Source organism: Anomaloglossus baeobatrachus, chromosome 3 (assembly GCF_048569485.1).
Source record: "Anomaloglossus baeobatrachus isolate aAnoBae1 chromosome 3, aAnoBae1.hap1, whole genome shotgun sequence".
Taxonomy (NCBI): domain Eukaryota; kingdom Metazoa; phylum Chordata; class Amphibia; order Anura; family Aromobatidae; genus Anomaloglossus; species Anomaloglossus baeobatrachus.
In genome coordinates, this window is record NC_134355.1 from 11,316,541 (window position 1) to 11,335,599 (window position 19,059).

At 52.7% G+C, this 19,059-nt stretch overlaps 1 pseudogene; it reads left to right on the forward strand.

Annotated features, from left to right (window-relative positions):
- The first annotated feature begins 14,168 nt into the window (after nt 1-14,168).
- Nucleotides 14,169-14,833, forward strand: LOC142295841 (small ribosomal subunit protein uS5 pseudogene; annotated as a pseudogene).
- Nucleotides 14,834-19,059: the final 4,226 nt, after the last annotated feature.

The following is a 19,059-nucleotide window of genomic DNA, read 5'->3' on the forward strand; positions in this document are numbered from 1 at the left end:
TACGTCACGACCCGCCAGCTCATCTTTAATTCGCCCCGAGAGTCCTTCCCAGAAGGCGGCGGTTAGGGCCTCGTTGTTCCAGCCGAGTTCCGCAGCCAGGGTGCGAAACCGGATTGCGTATTGGCCCACCGTCAGAGTCCCCTGCCGTAACCGGAGAAGAGACGAAGCAGACGCGGAGGCGCGTCCGGGCTCATCAAAGGTGCCACGGAATGCCTGCAGGAACTCCTGGATGTTCATGGTCACAGGATCCCCCTTCTCCCACAAGGGGTTCATCCACGCCAGTGCCTCACCCTCTAGATGGGACATGATGAAGGCGACCTTGGCTTGGTCGGAGGCAAACAAATGCGGTAGCTGCGTGAAATGGAGGGAGCATTGGTTTAAGAATCCCCTGCAGGTCTTGGGGTCTCCGGCGTACCGGGGTGGTGAGGCCAAACGAAGTCTGGAAGTATCTGAAGAAGTCGCCACAGGAGCTGGAGCCGTGGCTTGACTAGTGGAAGCCCGGGATGTTGAAGACGTAACTGCTGCTTGTAGCGTGTTCAGGCGGGCGTCCACAGAAGACATAAATTGCAGCATGCGGGTCTGAGTCTCACGCTGGCGTGTGAGTTACTCCTGTACGGCTGCTAGTGCTGCAGCGGGATCCATGGCCTGATCTTACTGTCAGGGCCAGGTGGACGGGCAGACCCAGGAGGTGGATCCACTGGGCCGAACTCCTAGATGGTGGTGAGGGGTCCGGTAGCTGAAGCACTATAGGCAGCAGAACAGTCCGTGCATACGAGTATAACGGAGAAGTCCCTGGGACCACGGAGTCACTGATGGTAGTCCGGGTGACGCAGCTCAGGTTCGGAAGCCGAGAAGATGTCAGGTGGGGTCCGGAACCTTTGGAGCGAGATGACGGGTCACCGCAGGGATCCGAGATGGTACGGACTGTCAGGATGGCAGATGGACAGCGTTCGGGGTTCGGGATTCGGCAGGACCGGATGGCGAGGCAGGCACGGCTCTACAAGAGAGATAGGTGAGTATATCATAGAGACACCAGGAGACCTGACTCCTAGCTTAAGAAACACGAAGATCAGGCCCCGCCCCCTTGGACATTAAACCCCTTTATACCCAGTACCTGTTTGCATCATTTCCTGTTAATGGACGCTGGCCCTTTAAGAAAGGGTCAATGACCGCGCGCGCGCCCTAATGCGCATGCGCGCGGCCCGAGTGCCAGAAGCCAGAGCAGGAAGCTGCGAGGAGGAAGCAGCAGGGACGGGCTGGGGCTGAGAAGCCGACGGGCGCCGGGAGCGGGGGCCAGGACGCCGGGGACGCGCCGGCAATGGATGCTGGAGAGCGGGGAGCGGCGGTGACCAGACCAAGGAACCGGGAAGCGAGGCAGGGGAGCGGGGGAGCGTGACAGGTGAGCCGGAGGGCAGCACAGGGGACCCGGGGAGCGTGACAAGTATGCTCCAACACCCTCCTCCATATAAGTGTTTCAGTGATGGATACAGTCCAGCACCTTCTTCCTCCTCTCTGTAGAATGACCTCTGCACATAGTGCAGACCATGCGCACAACCCTCCCCCAATGGAGTCATTTCATAATGGATACATCTTTGTAGACTGTCAGCTCTCACAGGCAGGGTCCTCTGTCCTCCTGTATCCTCACCCATCCCCTGTAGATTGTGAGCCTTGCAGACAGGGTCCTCTCTCCTCCTGTAGACTGTGAGCCCTCGTGGGCAGGGTCCTCTCTCCTCCTGTAGACTGTGAGCCCTCGCGGGCAGGGTCCTCTCTCCTCCTGTAGACTGTGAGCCCTCGCAGGCAGGGTCCTCTCTTCTCCTATAGACTGTGAGCCCTCGCGGGCAAGGTCCTCTTTCAACCTGTAGACTGTGAGCCCTCGCGGAGAGGGTCCTCTCTCCTCCTGTAGACTGTGAGCCCTTGCGGGCAGGGTTCCATCTCCTCCTGTAGATTGTGAGCCCTCGCGGGGAGGGTTCTCTCTCCTCCTGAAGACTGTGAGCCCTCACGGGGAGGGTCCTCTCTCCCCCATAGACTGTGAGCCCTTGCGGGCAGGGTTCCATCTCCTCCTGTAGATTGTGAGCCCTCGCGGGGAGGGTCCTCTCTCCTCCTGTAGACTGTGAGCCCTCACGGGGATGGTCCTCTCTCCCCCTGTAGACTGTGAGCCCTCGTGGGCAGGGTCCTCTCTCCTCCTGTAGTCTATGAGCCCTCACGGGGAGGGTTCTCTCTCCTCCTGTAGACTGTGAGCCCTTGCGGGCAGGGTCCTCTCTCCTCCTGTAGACTGTGAGTCCTCGCGGGGAGGGTCCTCTCTCCTCCTGTAGACTGTTAGCCCTCGTGGGCAGGGTCCTCTCTCCTCCTGTAGACTGTGAGTCCTCGCGGGGAGGGTCCTCTCTCCTACCGTAGACTGTGAGCCCTCGTGGGCAGGGTCCTCTCTCCTCCTGTAGACTGTGAGCCCTCGTGGGCAGGGTCCTCTCTCCTCCTGTAGACTGTGAGTCCTCGCGGGGAGGGTCCTCTCTCCTCCTGTAGACTGTGAGTCCTCGCGGGGAGGGTCCTCTCTCCTCCTGTAGACTGTGAGCCCTCGTGGGCAGGGTCCTCTCTCCTCCTGTAGACTGTGAGCCCTCGCGGGGAGGGTCCTCTCTCCTCCTGTAGACTGTGAGCTCTCGCGGGCAAGGTCCTCTCTCCTCCTGTAGACTGTGAGCCCTCGTGGGCAGGGTCCTCTCTCCTCCTCTCCTCCTGTAGACTGTGAGCCCTCGTGGGCAGGGTCCTCTCTCCTCCTGTAGACTGTGAGCCCTCGTGTGCAGGGTCCGCTCTCCTCCTGTAGACTGTGAGCCCTCACGGGCAGGGTCCTCTGTCCTCCTGTAGACTGTGAGCCCTTGCGGCCAGGGTCCTCTCTCCTCCTGTAGACTGTGAGCCCTCGCGGGCAGGGTCCTCTCTCCTCCTGTAGACTGTGAGCCCTCGTGGGCAGGGTCCTCTCTCCTCCTCCCCTCCTGTAGACTGTGAGCCCTCGGGGGGATGGTCCTCTCTCCTCCTGTAGACTGTGAGCCCTCGTGTGCAGGGTCCTCTCTCCTCCTGTAGACTGTGAGCCCTTGCGGGCAGGGTCCTCTCTCCTCCTCTCCTCCTGTAGACTGTGAGCCCTCGTGGGCAGGGTCCTCTCTTCTCCTGTAGACTGTGAGCCCTCGTGTGCAGGGTCCGCTCTCCTCCTGTAGACTGTGAGCCCTCGTGTGCAGGGTCCTCTCTCCTCCTCTAGACTGTGAGCCCTCGTGGGCAGGGTCCTCTCTCCTCCTCTCCTCCTGTAGACTGTGAGCCCTCGTGGGCAGGGTCCTTTCTCCTCCTGTAGACTGTGAGCCCTCGTGTGCAGGGTCCTCTCTCCTCCTGTAGACTGTGAGCCCTCGTGGGCAGGGTCCTCTCTCCTCCTGTAGACTGTGAGCCCTCGCGGGCAGGGTCCTCTCTCCTCCTGTAGACTGTGAGCCCTCGCGGGCAGGGTCCTCTCTCCTCCTGTAGACTGTGAGCCCTCGTGGGCAGGGTCCTCTCTCCTCCTGTAGACTGTGAGCCCTCGTGGGCAGGGTCCTCTCTCCTCCTGTAGACTGTGAGCCCTCGTGGGCAGGGTCCTCTCTCCTCCTGTAGACTGTGAGCCCTCGTGGGCAGGGTCCTCTCTCCTCCTGTAGACTGTGAGCCCTCGCGGGCAGGGTCCTTTCTCCTCCTGTAGACTGTGAGCCCTCGTGTGCAGGGTCCTCTCTCCTCCTGTAGACTGTGAGCCCTCGTGTGCATGGACCTCTCTCCTCCTGTAGACTGTGAGCCCTCGTGTGCAGGGTCCTCTCTCCTCCTGTAGACTGTGAGCCCTCATGTGCAGGGTCCTCTCTCCTCCTGTAGACTGTGAGCCCTCGTGTGCAGGGTCCTCTCTCCTCCTGTAGACTGTGAGCCCTCGTGTGCAGGGTCCTCTCTCCTCCTGTAGACTGTGAGCCCTCGTGTGCAGGGTCCTCTCTCCTCCTGTAGACTGTGAGCCCTCGTGGGCAGGGTCCTCTCTCCTCCTGTAGACTGTGAGCCCTCGTGGGCAGGGTCCTCTCTCCTCCTGTAGACTGTGAGCCCTCGTGGGCAGGGTCCTCTCTCCTCCTGTAGACTGTGAGCCCTCGCGGGCAGGGTCCTCTCTCCTCCTGTAGACTGTGAGCCCTCGTAGGCAGGGTCCTCTCTCCTCCTGTAGACTGTGAGCCCTCGTGTGCATGGACCTCTCTCCTCCTGTAGACTGTGAGCCCTCGTGTGCAGGGTCCTCTCTCCTCCTGTAGACTGTGAGCCCTCATGTGCAGGGTCCTCTCTCCTCCTGTAGACTGTGAGCCCTCATGTGCAGGGTCCTCTCTCCTCCTGTAGACTGTGAGCCCTCGTGTGCAGGGTCCTCTCTCCTCCTGTAGACTGTGAGCCCTCGTGTGCAGGGTCCTCTCTCCTCCTGTAGACTGTGAGCCCTCGTGTGCAGGGTCCTCTCTCCTCCTGTAGACTGTGAGCCCTCGTGGGCAGGGTCCTCTCTCCTCCTGTAGACTGTGAGCCCTCGTGGGCAGGGTCCTCTCTCCTCCTGTAGACTGTGAGCCCTCGTGGGCAGGGTCCTCTCTCCTCCTGTAGACTGTGAGCCCTCGCGGGCAGGGTCCTCTCTCCTCCTGTAGACTGTGAGCCCTCGTAGGCAGGGTCCTCTCTCCTCCTGTAGACTGTGAGCCCTCGTGTGCATGGACCTCTCTCCTCCTGTAGACTGTGAGCCCTCGTGTGCAGGGTCCTCTCTCCTCCTGTAGACTGTAAGCCCTCATGTGCAGGGTCCTCTCTCCTCCTGTAGACTGTGAGCCCTCGTGTGCAGGGTCCTCTCTCCTCCTGTAGACTGTGAGCCCTCGTGTGCAGGGTCCTCTCTCCTCCTGTAGACTGTGAGCCCTCGTGTGCATGGACCTCTCTCCTCCTGTAGACTGTGAGCCCTCGTGTGCAGGGTCCTCTCTCCTCCTGTAGACTGTGAGCCCTCGTGTGCAGGGTCCTCTCTCCTCCTGTAGACTGTGAGCCCTCGTGTGCATGGACCTCTCTCCTCCTGTAGACTGTGAGCCCTCGTGTGCAGGGTCCTCTCTCCTCCTGTAGACTGTGAGCTCTCGTGTGCAGGGTCCTCTCTCCTCCTGTAGACTGTGAGCCCTCATGTGCAGGGTCCTCTCTCCTTCTGTAGACTGTGAGCCCTCGTGTGCAGGGTCCTCTCTGCTCCTGTAGACTGTGAGCCCTCGTGTGCAGAGTCCTCTCTCCTCCTGTAGACTGTGAGCCCTCGTGTGCAGGGTCCTCTCTCCTCCTGTAGACTGTGAGCCCTCGCGGGCAGGGTCCTCTCTCCTCCTGTAGACTGTGAGCCCTCGTGTGCAGGGTCCTCTCTCCTCCTGTAGACTGTGCGCTCTCGTGTGCAGGGTCCTCTCTCCTCCTGTAGACTGTGAGCTCTCGTGTGCATGGACCTCTCTCCTCCTGTAGACTGTGAGCCCTTGCGGGCAGGGTCCTCTATCCTCCTGTAGACTGTGAGCCCTCGCAGGCAGGGTCCTCTCTCCTCCTGTAGACTGTGAGCCCTCGTGTGCAGGGTCCTCTCTCCTCCTGTAGACTGTGAGCCCTCGTGTGCATGGACCTGTCTCCTCCTGTAGACTGTGAGCCCTCGTGTGCAGGGTCCTCTCTCCTCCTGTAGACTGTGAGCTCTCATGTGCAGGGTCCTCTCTCCTCCTGTAGACTGTGAGCCCTCATGTGCAGGGTCCTCTCTCCTCCTGTAGACTGTGAGCCCTCGTGTGCAGGGTCCTCTCTCCTCCTGTAGACTGTGAGCCCTCGTGTGCAGAGTCCTCTCTCCTCCTGTAGACTGTGAGCCCTCGTGTGCAGGGTCCTCTCTCCTCCTGTAGACTGTGAGCCCTTGCGGGCAGGGTCCTCTCTCCTCCTGTAGACTGTGAGCCCTCGTGTGCAGGGTCCTCTCTCCTCCTGTAGACTGTGAGCCCTCGTGTGCAGGGTCCTCTCTCCTCCTGTAGACTGTGAGCCCTCGTGTGCAGAGTCCTCTCTCCTCCTGTAGACTGTGAGCTCTCGTGTGCAGGGTCCTCTCTCCTCCTGTAGACTGTGAGCCCTTGCGGGCAGGGTCCTCTCTCCTCCTGTAGACTGTGAGCCCTCGCGGGCAGGGTCCTCTCTCCTCCTGTAGACTGTGAGCCCTCGCGGGCAGGGTCCTCTCTCCTCCTGTAGACTGTGAGCTCTCGTGTGCATGGACCTCTCTCCTCCTGTAGACTGTGAGCCCTTGCGGGCAGGGTCCTCTATCCTCCTGTAGACTGTGAGCCCTCGCGGGCAGGGTCCTCTATCCTCCTGTACCAGTCTGTGCCTTGTTTTATTTATGATTATTGTACTTGTCCCTACTATGTATATTCCTTTTCACATGTAAAGATTCCTGGAATAAATGGCGCTATAATAATAAATAATAATTCTCCGCTCTGCACAGTGACACCTGCACTTACGTTCTCCTATACCTCTGCGTGGGCTCAGCTCGCCTCCTCTGCCTCCCTGCGCAGGACACTGAGCATGCTCACTACCTTCTTCTATAGAAATCTAGGGGTCATCTTCAGATGGAGGATTCATATTTCCCTGTTTCTGTTGATATAAAACAAAACCTGGAAATGTTGAATGCGAGAAACAAAAAGAGGAAAAAAAGTGACAATTCAGAATATTAGGAGTTGCGGCCTGGATCGGATCTGCCGTCGCCTCCATAGATCTTTATTTCTTTTCTTTCTGCGGTCTCAGTTGTCACCTCAGAATTAAAACCTCTGCAAATTATTGCTGTGGAAGCTGCGGAGCGAGCAATCATCTGCTGCGCACGGTGCGGTAATGACATTGTGTCCGGAAACTGCTCATTACATGGCAGAACGTGACGGAGAAATCGCAGCACAAGGACGCATTGTTCCGGATAATTCAATTTATACAGGCTTCTATTTGCGGCTGAATATGTAATGTAAGAATAGCACCGCCCGCGACTGTCAGGAGGTCCGGGCATCAATCACCCAGACAGCCCCAAGATATATAGATGCCAGAGGACAAAAGCCCCCACAGATGGGGGGTCCCCGAGAAATCAGAACAATCACCCCCAGCAGATCCCTGACCACAGCGAGGGCGAAACAGGAAAGAGAGAAAGGAATAAAAGGAGGAAGAAAGAGAAAAGTGGTAAAAATGACCCCGACACAAGGACAGCCTGGACTCCAGAGCCAGCACGCTGCACTGACACATTGTAACAAACAGGACAACACGGAACTTCACACGGGACTCTCTAAACTGATACAATGTAACGTGCTGATGTCTGAGCTGTGAAGAAGGGATTTATGGCTGAAGGTTTCACATAGAGAAAATCCTCTATAAACCGCAGGATATATTTCTCTGCCGCCCTGATTACTTGTTACAATGTATCAGTGCAGGGAAGGGTCTGAGCACATCCATTATTTTTGCTTCTAGTATCCTTCGTCAGGAGTATTTCATGGGAATGAATAGGAGTACAGTGTCCGGCACTGGTATCATCCTAGGCACGGGGCGGACATACCAGCCGCAGAGGGGCCCTAGAGGTCAGGGGGCCACATCCGGCTCCAAAGTAGCAAATAGCTTCTGTCACAGACACATTAAGAGGGCATTATGGAGTAATTGGATTTTAAAGGCCCATATCTGTCTGTGCTCTGCCCCTTATCTAATGATGCTACTTCCAGTCTCCTGACCCGCTGCAGTCAATCACAGGCCTCAGCGGTCTGGTGAAGAATGGTACACCAGTGCTTCCTATCCCGTCTCCGACATCGTGCTGGATCCATGGGGGCTGGAGCTGGAGAATTTTTAATATGGCAAGTATGGATTTAAAACAGTCAGACAATGTCTTTAGCCGTTTTGCTTTCTTTATTAACCCGATCTCTTGCGTTGGATTTTTTCCTTCTATACAGTAGAAAGCAATGCAGATACACAATGACTGAGTTCTTATGGATATGTGCCACACCTGCAGCGATCGAACTGCTCGGATCCGGGAGTGATTATTCGTGGCTTGAGGGTCTCCGGACACGGGGGCTAGGGGCCACACTCAAATGAAGAAGGGGGGTATTTACAGGGGGGATATAGTTCGTGACGCCACCGTGGTGTACAGTAATTGGGAGTACCGCTGCTGCCGTTGGGAGTACCCGGGGTGATGGAGTGGGGCAGCTAAGGTGTCGTCGCCCTCCACGGGTAGAGGAAGGCCCCGGGACTCGGTGGGGGGATGCCATGGGATGAAGGGGTCACTCAGGTCCTCAGTCAATAAGCAGATGCTGACAACCGGGTAAACCAAATCTCGAGGTATCGCTGCCGCTTGGGGGGAGCACGTCCGGGTCCCGTCCCCTATAGTGTTGCCTGGTGATCCATGACCTTCCTCCTGGCACTAAGTTTAACTTCAACGTGGTGGCCCGGTAGTCTGAAACTTGCCGGACCCCGCTCCCCACTATGGCTAAGTATGGGAGCTTGCTCTCAGGGCTCACGCTTGGGGGGAGCACGTCCGGGTCCCGTCCCCTATAGTGTTGCTTGGTGATCCATGACCTTCCTCCTGGCACTAAGTTTAACTTCAACGTGGTGGCCCGGTAGTCTGAAACTTGCCGGACCCCGCTCCCCACTATGGCCAAGTATGGGAGCTTGCTCTCAGGGCTCACGCTTGGGATTTTCCGGACCGTTTTGTTGGAAAGTCCTATCCCCCTCGTTGTGCTAATGCCCCGATTCTGGAGCGGGTGGGAACAGATCATAAAGGCTCCGTTCTCCTCGGGTGAATTGTCAGGTAGCCTGAAGCTTCTCCCCGACCTAGGATCCATATAACCCTCCGTGCCTTCGGTCCCGGACCAGTGCCAGTGCCAGGCTGCTGACCGTCCTCCTTGACAGGTCCAGGCACCTAGCCGCAATCCCCTGTGACCAGGGGTCCGACTCTTCTAGGTCCAGACCACCGTCTGCAACCTAGACAGCTTCTCTTGGGAGTCACTACTCCTAAGCTTCTCTCACCCTCCTCTCTACAGACTCTCTCTGACTACACTCCTCACCTCCCCTCCCTGACCCCCCAGGTGGGCGACTCTATTCCATTCAAGCCGTCCACTGGTGTGCCTGGTGGGTGTGGTGCAGGGTGTATCTAGGATTTGATTTGCTGTTGGAGGCAACACCATAAGATAGGGACCCAAGAACCAAGAGGGAGGCGGATACTGCACGGAAGGGCAGCCTGTGCAGTACCCTGTGACCACCTGATAGTCCAGGGGTGTCACAGATACACTGAACGTAAAAAGAGAAATAACATTTGAACGTCTCTCAGTTGTAGGATTTCTCTTCCATGTAAACAGAGACCTACAATCAATACCTTGTGACATCATAAAATCACTTTAAAAAAAAAAAAAAAGGTAACTAAAAAAAAATGGTCGTCCTACACCAGAGGAAGCGTAAGGAGAGATACATCTGTACATGCTGCAACTGAATTCTGTGATCAGCAGCTTCATTACTGCAGCAATATCTCTTCTGGTATCCAGGCCTGTGTGTGATTTCCTCTTCTTTATACACAGACTCTGATGCTACAAGTGTCTGTAATCTTTCCATTTGCCCTGGGATCTTTATTTTAAAAAGGAGAAAGTAACAGGAATAGAGTGTCAATCATGAGAAGAATACACTACAGCAGCACAGCCAGCTATGTACAGGACCTGCAGACACTCTTCATCAGCACAGCCAGCTATGTACAGGACCTGCAGAGACTCTTCATCAGCACAGCCAGCTATGTACAGGACCTGCAGAGACTCTTCATCAGCACAGTCAGCTATGTACAGGACCTGCAGAGATTCTTCATCAGCACAGCCAGCTATGTACAGGACCTGCAGAGATTCTTCATCAGCACAGCCAGCTATGTACAGAAGCTGCAGAGACTCTTCATCAGCACAGCCAGCTTATGTACAGGAGCTGCAGAGATTCTTCATCAACACAGCCAGCTTATGTACAGGAGCTGCAGAGACTCTTCATCAGCACAGCCAGCTATGTACAGGACCTGCAGAGATTCTTCATCAGCACAGCCAGCTATGTACAGGACCTGCAGAGATTCTTCATCAGCACAGCCAGCTTATGTACAGGAGCTGCATAGACTCTTCATCAGCATAACCAAATATGTACAGGAGCTGCAGAAACTCTTCATCAGCACAGCCAGCTATGTACAGGAGCTGCAGAGACTCTTCATCAGCACAGCCAGCTATGTACAGGACCTGCAGAGATTCTTCATCAGCACAGCCAGCTATGTACAGGACCTGCAGAGATTCTTCATCAGCACAGCCAGCTATGTACAGGAGCTGCAGAGATTCTTCATCAGCACAGCCAGCTTATGTACAGGAGCTGCAGAGACTCTTCATCAGCATAACCAAATATGTACAGGAGCTGCAGAGACTCTTCATCAGCACAGCCAGCTATGTACAGGACCTGCATAGACTCTTCATCAGCACAGCCAGCTATGTACAGGACCTGCATAGACTCTTCATCAGCACAGCCAGCTATGTACAGGACCTGCATAGACTCTTCATCAGGACAGCCAGCTATGTACAGGACCTGCATAGACTCTTCATCAGCACAACCAGCTATGTACAGGAGCTGCAGAAACTTTTCATCAGCACAGCCAGCTATGTACAGGAGCTGCAGAGAGACTTCATCAGCACAACCAGCTATGTACAGGAGCTGCAGAAACTTTTCATCAGCACAGCCAGCTATGTATAGGAGCTGCAGAGACTCTTCATCAGCACAACCAGCTATGTACAGGAGCTGCAGAAACTTTTCATCAGCACAGACAGCTATGTACAGGAGCTGCAGAGACTCTTCATCAGCACAACCCGCTATGTACAGGAGCTGCAGAGACTCTTCATCAGCACAGCCAACTATGTACAGGAGCTGCAAAGACTCTTCATCAGCACAGCCAGCTATGTACAGGAGCTGCAGAGACTCTTCATCAGCACAGCTAGCCATGTATAAAGCCCGCTTTACACACTAAAATATATCTTACGATGTGTCGGCGGGGTCACGTCGTAAGTGACGCACATCCGGCATCGTAAGGTACATTGTAGTGTGTGACAGCTACGTGCGATTGCGATTGAACGTTAAAACGTTCATCGCATGCACGTCGTTCATTCCTCATGAATTGAACGACAGGTTGTTCATCGTACCCGGGGTAGCGCACATCGCTGTGTGTGACACCCCGGGAACGATGAACAGATCTTACCTACGTCCTGCGGCTCCCGGCCGGCTATGCGGAAGGAAGGAGGTGGGCGGGATGTTTACGTCCCGCTCATCTCCGCCCCTCCGCTTCTATTGGCCGGCTACCGTGTGACGTCGATGTGACGCCGAACGTCCCTCCCACTCCAGGAAGTGGACGTTCGCCGCGCACATCGAGGTCGTATGGACGGGTAAGTGCGTGTGACGGGGGTTAATCGTTTGTGTGGCACATTCAACAAATTGAACATGCCGCACATACGATGGGGGCGTTGCAAATCGCATACGATATCGTATGCGAAATTGCAACGTGTAAAGCAGGCTTAAGAATCAGAAAAAAGACTGACTGGAACACCTATATGTGTGAATTAGGTGCTAGCTTAAAAATACATGACTATAATAATGATTATTATAGCCATGTATAAGAGCTAAAAAGATTCATCAGCATAGTCAGCTAAGTACAGGAGCTACACAGCCACTATGTATAGTAATTATACAAACACTACAGCGGCACATCTGCTGTACTTATGTACCAAAGTCGCAGAATCTGCAGCGGTGCAGCCAGCTCTGTACAGATATTATACAAATACTACAACAACACACTTAACTTTGTACATGAGCTGCACAGGCTCTGCAGCTGTACAGCCAGCTATGTACAGGAAATACACAGACTATAGCACAGCTAGCTACAGTATGTATATTAGCTGTAAATACCGCAGTAGTGAATGGTAGAAATTTAGATTTTTTTTTTATCAATATTAGAAATGTACCTAATTTTGCATTTAGAATGCGTCCCTATTCCTTAAGTCTCATTTACATAAACCTGGATGAGCCTTTGTAACATGAAAGTGAAGGTTCTATGGCTGAGATGTTTCGGGCCTCATTGTAGCTGCACCAAGGTCTTATTATGTGCAGGTACTGAACCATCTCTGTTCTGAGCAGCCAGATCCTCTGATTGCTTCCACGTTTACTCAACTTAATTATAATTCTGGGCTAGTGCCCGGCCGCTCTGCCAACTAATGAAATGCAGAGAATTCAACAGATTCATGGCAAGGAGCACGGGAACATCTCCTCCAGTTAAAAAAAAGGTAAATTAATAAAAGAGTGAGAATACTTTGTGATTTGGTACCAACTGCCAATGGAGACTGGCATGATATGATTGGCAGCTTGAAAACTATTAATCTCTTAAAGGAGACATGTCAGCATTTGTGATGACTCAGCATCAATCTGGCCACTTGTGGGGGTGTGAACAATTCTTAAGTATGCCAGATTTATTGCTCCTTTGTTCAGTAAATCAAGAGACATTAGCCTTTGTTTCATATCAGACCATTTGGTGCGTTTTTCTGTATGTTAATTTGTAGAATGTCAGCTGATTACGGATTGCATCAGCACCCTGCAGTGTACCAGTCTGCATTTGGATCACAATTATGCAGTCTTATTGAATCAGCGAACAAGGAGAGAAAAGCCATGATTGTCTCCTCTTCCAATCCTGGGGGACACAATGCCCTGAAATGGGAACTGAGGGATATAAAAGGGGCCTGTTACTGTCACTGGTGTCATTCTACAGGACTTCAGCGTAGGGTCCATGGTTCCAACTGGAGGATAACTGCTCCAATGCCCAACACTGAGTCCACAAATTCATTTGGAGAACCCAGGTTGGAACAATTCGGTCACCTGGCTACATATCTTGCTGTCCTTGGTCAGCTAAGCTTGCAGCGATCTCCCTTCACTGGGTGCCAGGCAAAAGCGGGGTGGTGATGGCTGGGTTAGTGGCCTTGGAATCCCTGAATTCGCAGAGTTTCTAATCCCTGGTGGGCCAGTGGAAAAATGGGGCTTTGTCACTTGCACCATCTTGTGTTCTTGTTGGGAATGTACTATATTCTGTTGCCTGTTGGTGATCAATAAAGTCTTACCAGAGCGTGGATCCCTCACCCAGTGTTGTCTGAGGAGTGTTCTGCCCATGGGGAAGGAGAGAGAGTGTTCAGTGGGATGAGCCCTGGTCTGTGCAGTCTTTCTGAAGACTGAAAGGCCAGTGGACAAGAGCACCCACTGACCCTCGCGTCTCCACACCATTTTTTAAACTTACAGGCTTTGCAACTTCATAAATCAAGGCTTGTGGACATCGTTCTTTACTTTTGAAAATTGTTAGAACCTCAAAATTTCTTCTAGCTGTCAATGCAAATTCTGGCTGTAGGAGATCGAGAGCACAGTCCAACTTTTTAGCCAATCACAGCATCGGTATAAATGGTTTTTTTATCTTGTGATTGGAATAATACCTCAATTTGTTTTATAACCAAAGAATAGATTGAATTTATAGGAATATTTTCACAACTCCCATAGAAGTGAAAGAAGGAAAGTTTCCCCGTGTTCTGAAGATGAATGCTGGTCTTAGAGGTGGGATCCTGTGCATAGGCATTAAATGTTTGAGGTGGAAATAGCCCTTTAACAAAATATACTACAATTACACAAGGATACGGAGTTCAGACATAATCTAGTGTAGACAATGCTCTGTAAACTAAACACGGCTGAGAATATTCTACAGATGTACAACTGTGCTCAAAAGTTTACACACCCCGGCAGATTTTTTGCTTTCTTGGCCGTTTCATTGCATATGAATAATAATATACAATCTTTTTTCCCACTCACGGTTAGTGGTTGGGTGAAGCCATTTATTGTCAAACTACTGTGTTTTCGCTTTATCATGATGACAACCAAAATCATCCAAATGACCCTGACGAAAAGTTTCCATACCCCAGTTATTAATACCGTGTTTTACCCCTCTATCATCAATAACAGCTGGAAGTCTTTTGTGGTAGCTGTGGATGAGGCTCTTAATTTTCTCAGGTGGTGAAAGTGCCCATTCATCTTGGTCAGATGGTGAAGCTGCCCATTCTTCTTGGTCAGATGGTGAAGCTGCCCATTCTTCTTGGTGCCTTCAGTTTCTGTAAATTCCTTCTTAGTCTATCGACAACACCAAATGGCGGACGACGCCGGTGGTAACAGGGGAGGTTTCCGCGGAGGCTTCGGCAGTGGGGGCCGAGGCCGCGGCCGTGGAAGAGGCAGAGGCCGCGGGAGAGGACGCGGGGCCCGGGGAGGCAAAGCGGACGACAAAGAGTGGGTTCCAGTCACCAAACTTGGCCGTCTGGTCAAAGACATGAAGATCAAGTCCTTGGAGGAGATTTACTTGTTCTCTCTGCCCATCAAGGAGTCCGAGATCATCGACTTTTTCCTGGGCACCTCTCTGAAGGACGAGGTCCTGAAGATCATGCCTGTGCAGAAGCAGACCCGTGCCGGACAGCGCACAAGGTTCAAGGCTTTCGTGGCTATTGGAGACTTCAACGGCCATGTTGGTCTCGGTGTGAAATGCTCCAAGGAAGTCGCCACCGCCATCCGAGGCGCCATAATCTTGGCTAAGCTGTCAGTCGTACCCGTGCGCAGAGGCTACTGGGGTAACAAGATCGGCAAACCGCACACCGTGCCCTGCAAGGTGACCGGACGTTGCGGCTCTGTCCTGGTGCGTCTCATCCCCGCACCTAGGGGTACCGGCATCGTCTCTGCTCCCGTCCCCAAGAAGCTGCTGATGATGGCCGGTATTGACAGTCATATTGCAAAGGATTGTTGAAAATCCACTTGTGACTTTTAGGATCGCTACTTCCAATAGGTGGCGCTGTGCTAGAGTTTGTCTCCTTTACTGGAGAGACAATTTGAATATTTCCCAGAGGGGCATTGCAGCTATAAGTCCCCTTACCTGGCAGCCAGACTGGCTTGCAAAGTCTCCTTAAGGAGAATAGTGTTCCCCCGTGGTCCCCACATAGCTTTCTCATGAGCCAGATCAGACACCCCCATACTTTGCACTGACGAGGGGCAAGCACCCCGAAACACCGTGTCTGCAAATTGGGATTCTGATCTGGCTTATATATCCTGAGTCATATTGCAAAGGATTGTTGAAAATCCACTTGTGACTTTTAGGATCGCTACTTCCAATAGGTGGCGCTGTGCTAGAGTTTGTCTCCTTTACTGGAGAGACAATTTGAATATTTCCCAGAGGGGCATTGCAGCTATAAGTCCCCTTACCTGGCAGCCAGACTGGCTTGCAAAGTCTCCTTAAGGAGAATAGTGTTCCCCCGTGGTCCCCACATAGCTTTCTCATGAGCCAGATCAGACACCCCCATACTTTGCACTGACGAGGGGCAAGCACCCCGAAACACCGTGTCTGCAAATTGGGATTCTGATCTGGCTTATATATCCTGAGTCATATTGCAAAGGATTGTTGAAAATCCACTTGTGACTTTTAGGATCGCTACTTCCAATAGGTGGCGCTGTGCTAGAGTTTGTCTCCTTTACTGGAGAGACAATTTGAATATTTCCCAGAGGGGCATTGCAGCTATAAGTCCCCTTACCTGGCAGCCAGACTGGCTTGCAAAGTCTCCTTAAGGAGAATAGTGTTCCCCCGTGGTCCCCACATAGCTTCCTCATGAGCCAGATCAGACACCCCCATACTTTGCACTGACGAGGGGCAAGCACCCCGAAACACCGTGTCTGCAAATTGGGATTCTGATCTGGCTTATATATCCTGAGTCATATTGCAAAGGATTGTTGAAAATCCACTTGTGACTTTTAGGATCGCTACTTCCAATAGGTGGCGCTGTGCTAGAGTTTGTCTCCTTTACTGGAGAGACAATTTGAATATTTCCCAGAGGGGCATTGCAGCTATAAGTCCCCTTACCTGGCAGCCAGACTGGCTTGCAAAGTCTCCTTAAGGAGAATAGTGTTCCCCCGTGGTCCCCACATAGCTTTCTCATGAGCCAGATCAGACACCCCCATACTTTGCACTGACGAGGGGCAAGCACCCCGAAACACCGTGTCTGCAAATTGGGATTCTGATCTGGCTTATATATCCTGAGTCATATTGCAAAGGATTGTTGAAAATCCACTTGTGACTTTTAGGATCGCTACTTCCAATAGGTGGCGCTGTGCTAGAGTTTGTCTCCTTTACTGGAGAGACAATTTGAATATTTCCCAGAGGGGCATTGCAGCTATAAGTCCCCTTACCTGGCAGCCAGACTGGCTTGCAAAGTCTCCTTAAGGAGAATAGTGTTCCCCCGTGGTCCCCACATAGCTTTCTCATGAGCCAGATCAGACACCCCCATACTTTGCACTGACGAGGGGCAAGCACCCCGAAACACCGTGTCTGCAAATTGGGATTCTGATCTGGCTTATATATCCTGAGTCATATTGCAAAGGATTGTTGAAAATCCACTTGTGACTTTTAGGATCGCTACTTCCAATAGGTGGCGCTGTGCTAGAGTTTGTCTCCTTTACTGGAGAGACAATTTGTAAATTCCTGGGCTTTTTTACATGAACTGTGCGCTTGTCCCCAGAGTGACTCAATGATATTGAGGTCAGGAGACTGAGATGGTCACTCCAGAACCTTCACTTTGTTCTGCTGTAGCCAGTGACAGGTCGACTTGGTCTTGTGTTTTGGATCGTTGTCATGTTGGAATGTTTAAGTACGTCCCATGTGCAGCTTCCGGGCTGATGACTGCACATTTGCCACCAGTATATGCTGATAATGTGCTACATTCATCTTTCCTTCAACTTTGACCAAGTTTCTTGTGCCTTTGTAGCTTACACATCCCCACATCATCAGCGATCCACCTCCATGCTTTACAGTAGGAATGGTGTTCCTTTCATCATAGGCCTTATTGACACCTCTCCAAATGTAACATTTCTGGTTGTGACCAAAAAGTTTAATTTTGGTCTAATCACTCCAAATTTCCTTGTTCCAGAAGTTTGGAGGCTTGTCTCTGTGCTGTTTGGGAGCTTGTCTCTGTGCTGTTTGGGGGCTTGTCTCTGTGCTGTTTGGGGGCTTGCCTCTGTGCTGTTTGGGGGCTTGTCTCTGGGCTGTTTGGGGTTTGTCTATGTGCTGTTTGGAGTCTTGTCTCTGGGCTGTTTGGAGGCTTGTCTCTGGGCTGTTTGGAGGCTTGTCTCTGGGCTGTTTGGAGACTTGTCTCTGGGCTGTTTGGAGGCTTGTCTCTGGGCTGTTTGGAGGCTTGTCTCTGGGCTGTTTGGAGGCTTGTCTCTGGGCTGTTTGGAGGCTTGTCTCTGGGCTGTTTGGAGGCTTGTATCTGGGCTGTTTGGAGGCTTGTCTCTGGGCTGTTTGGAGGCTTGTGTCTGTGCTGTTTGGAGGCTTGTGTCTGTGCTGTTTGGAGACTTGTTTCTGGGCTGTTTGGAGACTTGTCTCTGGGCTGTTTGGAGGCTTGTCTCAGGGCTGTTTGGAGGCTTGTCTCTGGGCTGTTTGGAGGCTTGTCTCTGGGCTGTTTGGAGGCTTGTCCCTGGGCTGTTTGGAGGCTTGTCTCTGGGCTGTTTGGGGGCTTGTCTCTGGGCTGTTTGGAGGCTTGTCCCTGGGCTGTTTGGAGGCTTGTCTCTGGGCTGTTTGGAGGCTTGTCTCTGGGCTGTTTGGAGGCTTGTCTCTGGGCTGTTTGGAGGTTTGTCTCTGGGCTGTTTGGAGGCTCGTCTCTGGGCTGTTTGGAGGCTCGTCTCTGGGCTGTTTGGGGGCTCGTCTCTGGGCTGTTTGGGGGCTCGTCTCTGGGCTGTTTGGGGGCTCGTCTCTGGGCTGTTTGGGGGCTTGTCTCTGGGCTGTTTGGAGGCTTGTCTCTGGGCTGTTTGGAGGCTTGTCTCTGGGCTGTTTGGAGGCTTGTCTCTGGGCTGTTTGGGGGCTTGTCTCTGGGCTGTTTGGAGGCTTGTCTCTGGGTTGTTTGGCATATTGTACGCAAGATACTTTGTGGCATTTGCGAAGTAATGGCTTTCTTCTGGTGACTCGACCATGCAGCCCATTTTTCTTCCAGTGCCTCCTTAAACTAGGTTCACACTTCCGTTAAATTGTATCAGTCACAATGCGCTGCTCTGGTAAACAATGGAATCCGTTTAGCGGATTCCGTTGTTCCCATAGACTTGTATGAGTGGCAGATTGTGACTGATGATGCTGCGTTGCACCCTCCGCCCGACTGATCAGTCGTGGAACGACTGACCGCGGGGCGGAAGGAACGCAGCCTGTAACGTTTTTTGAGCAGTGCAATCCGTAGGATTTCGCTGCGCATGCTCACTCTGGCTCCCTGCACACGTAACCAGGATACACATCGGGTTACTAAGCAATGCGCTTTGGTTAGTTACCCGATATTTACCCTGGTTACGTGTGCAGGGAGCCAGCGCTAAGCGGTGTAAGCTGGTAACCAAGGTAAATATCGGGTAACCAAGGAAAGTGCTTTGCTTACCCGATATTTAGCCTGGCTACGTGTGCAGGGAGGCTGACACTTCCTTGCTCGGCTCCGCCCCCTCCCGCACTCCGCATGTACATACGCACACACACACACACACACACACACACCTACCTGTCCCCAGCCATGCAGACCGCGGCACTCACATCCTCAGCTCCACGGCCCCGCTCAGCTCCACCCCCCTCACGCTCTGCCCCCCGCACACAACGGAGTCCGAGAATAAATTCTCTTCTTTGTCATCCATTGTACAACACATCAGTCACATGCGTCAAGCAACGCATGTGACTGATTCAAAACAATGGAAATGTGAACCTAGCCTTATTGTGCAGATTGAAGCAGCCGCACCGCTAGTTTTCAGTGACTCCTGTATTTCAGCTGATGTTATTTGTGGGTTTTTCTTTTCATCCTGAACAATTTTCCTGGCAGTTGTGGCCAAAATTTGTGTTGGTCTATTTGATCGCGGTTTGGTTTTTACAGAGCCCCTGATTTTCCATTAGTTAATCACAGTTTGAACACTGCTGACTGGCATTATCAATTCCTTGGATATCTTCTTGTATCCCTTTCCTGTTTT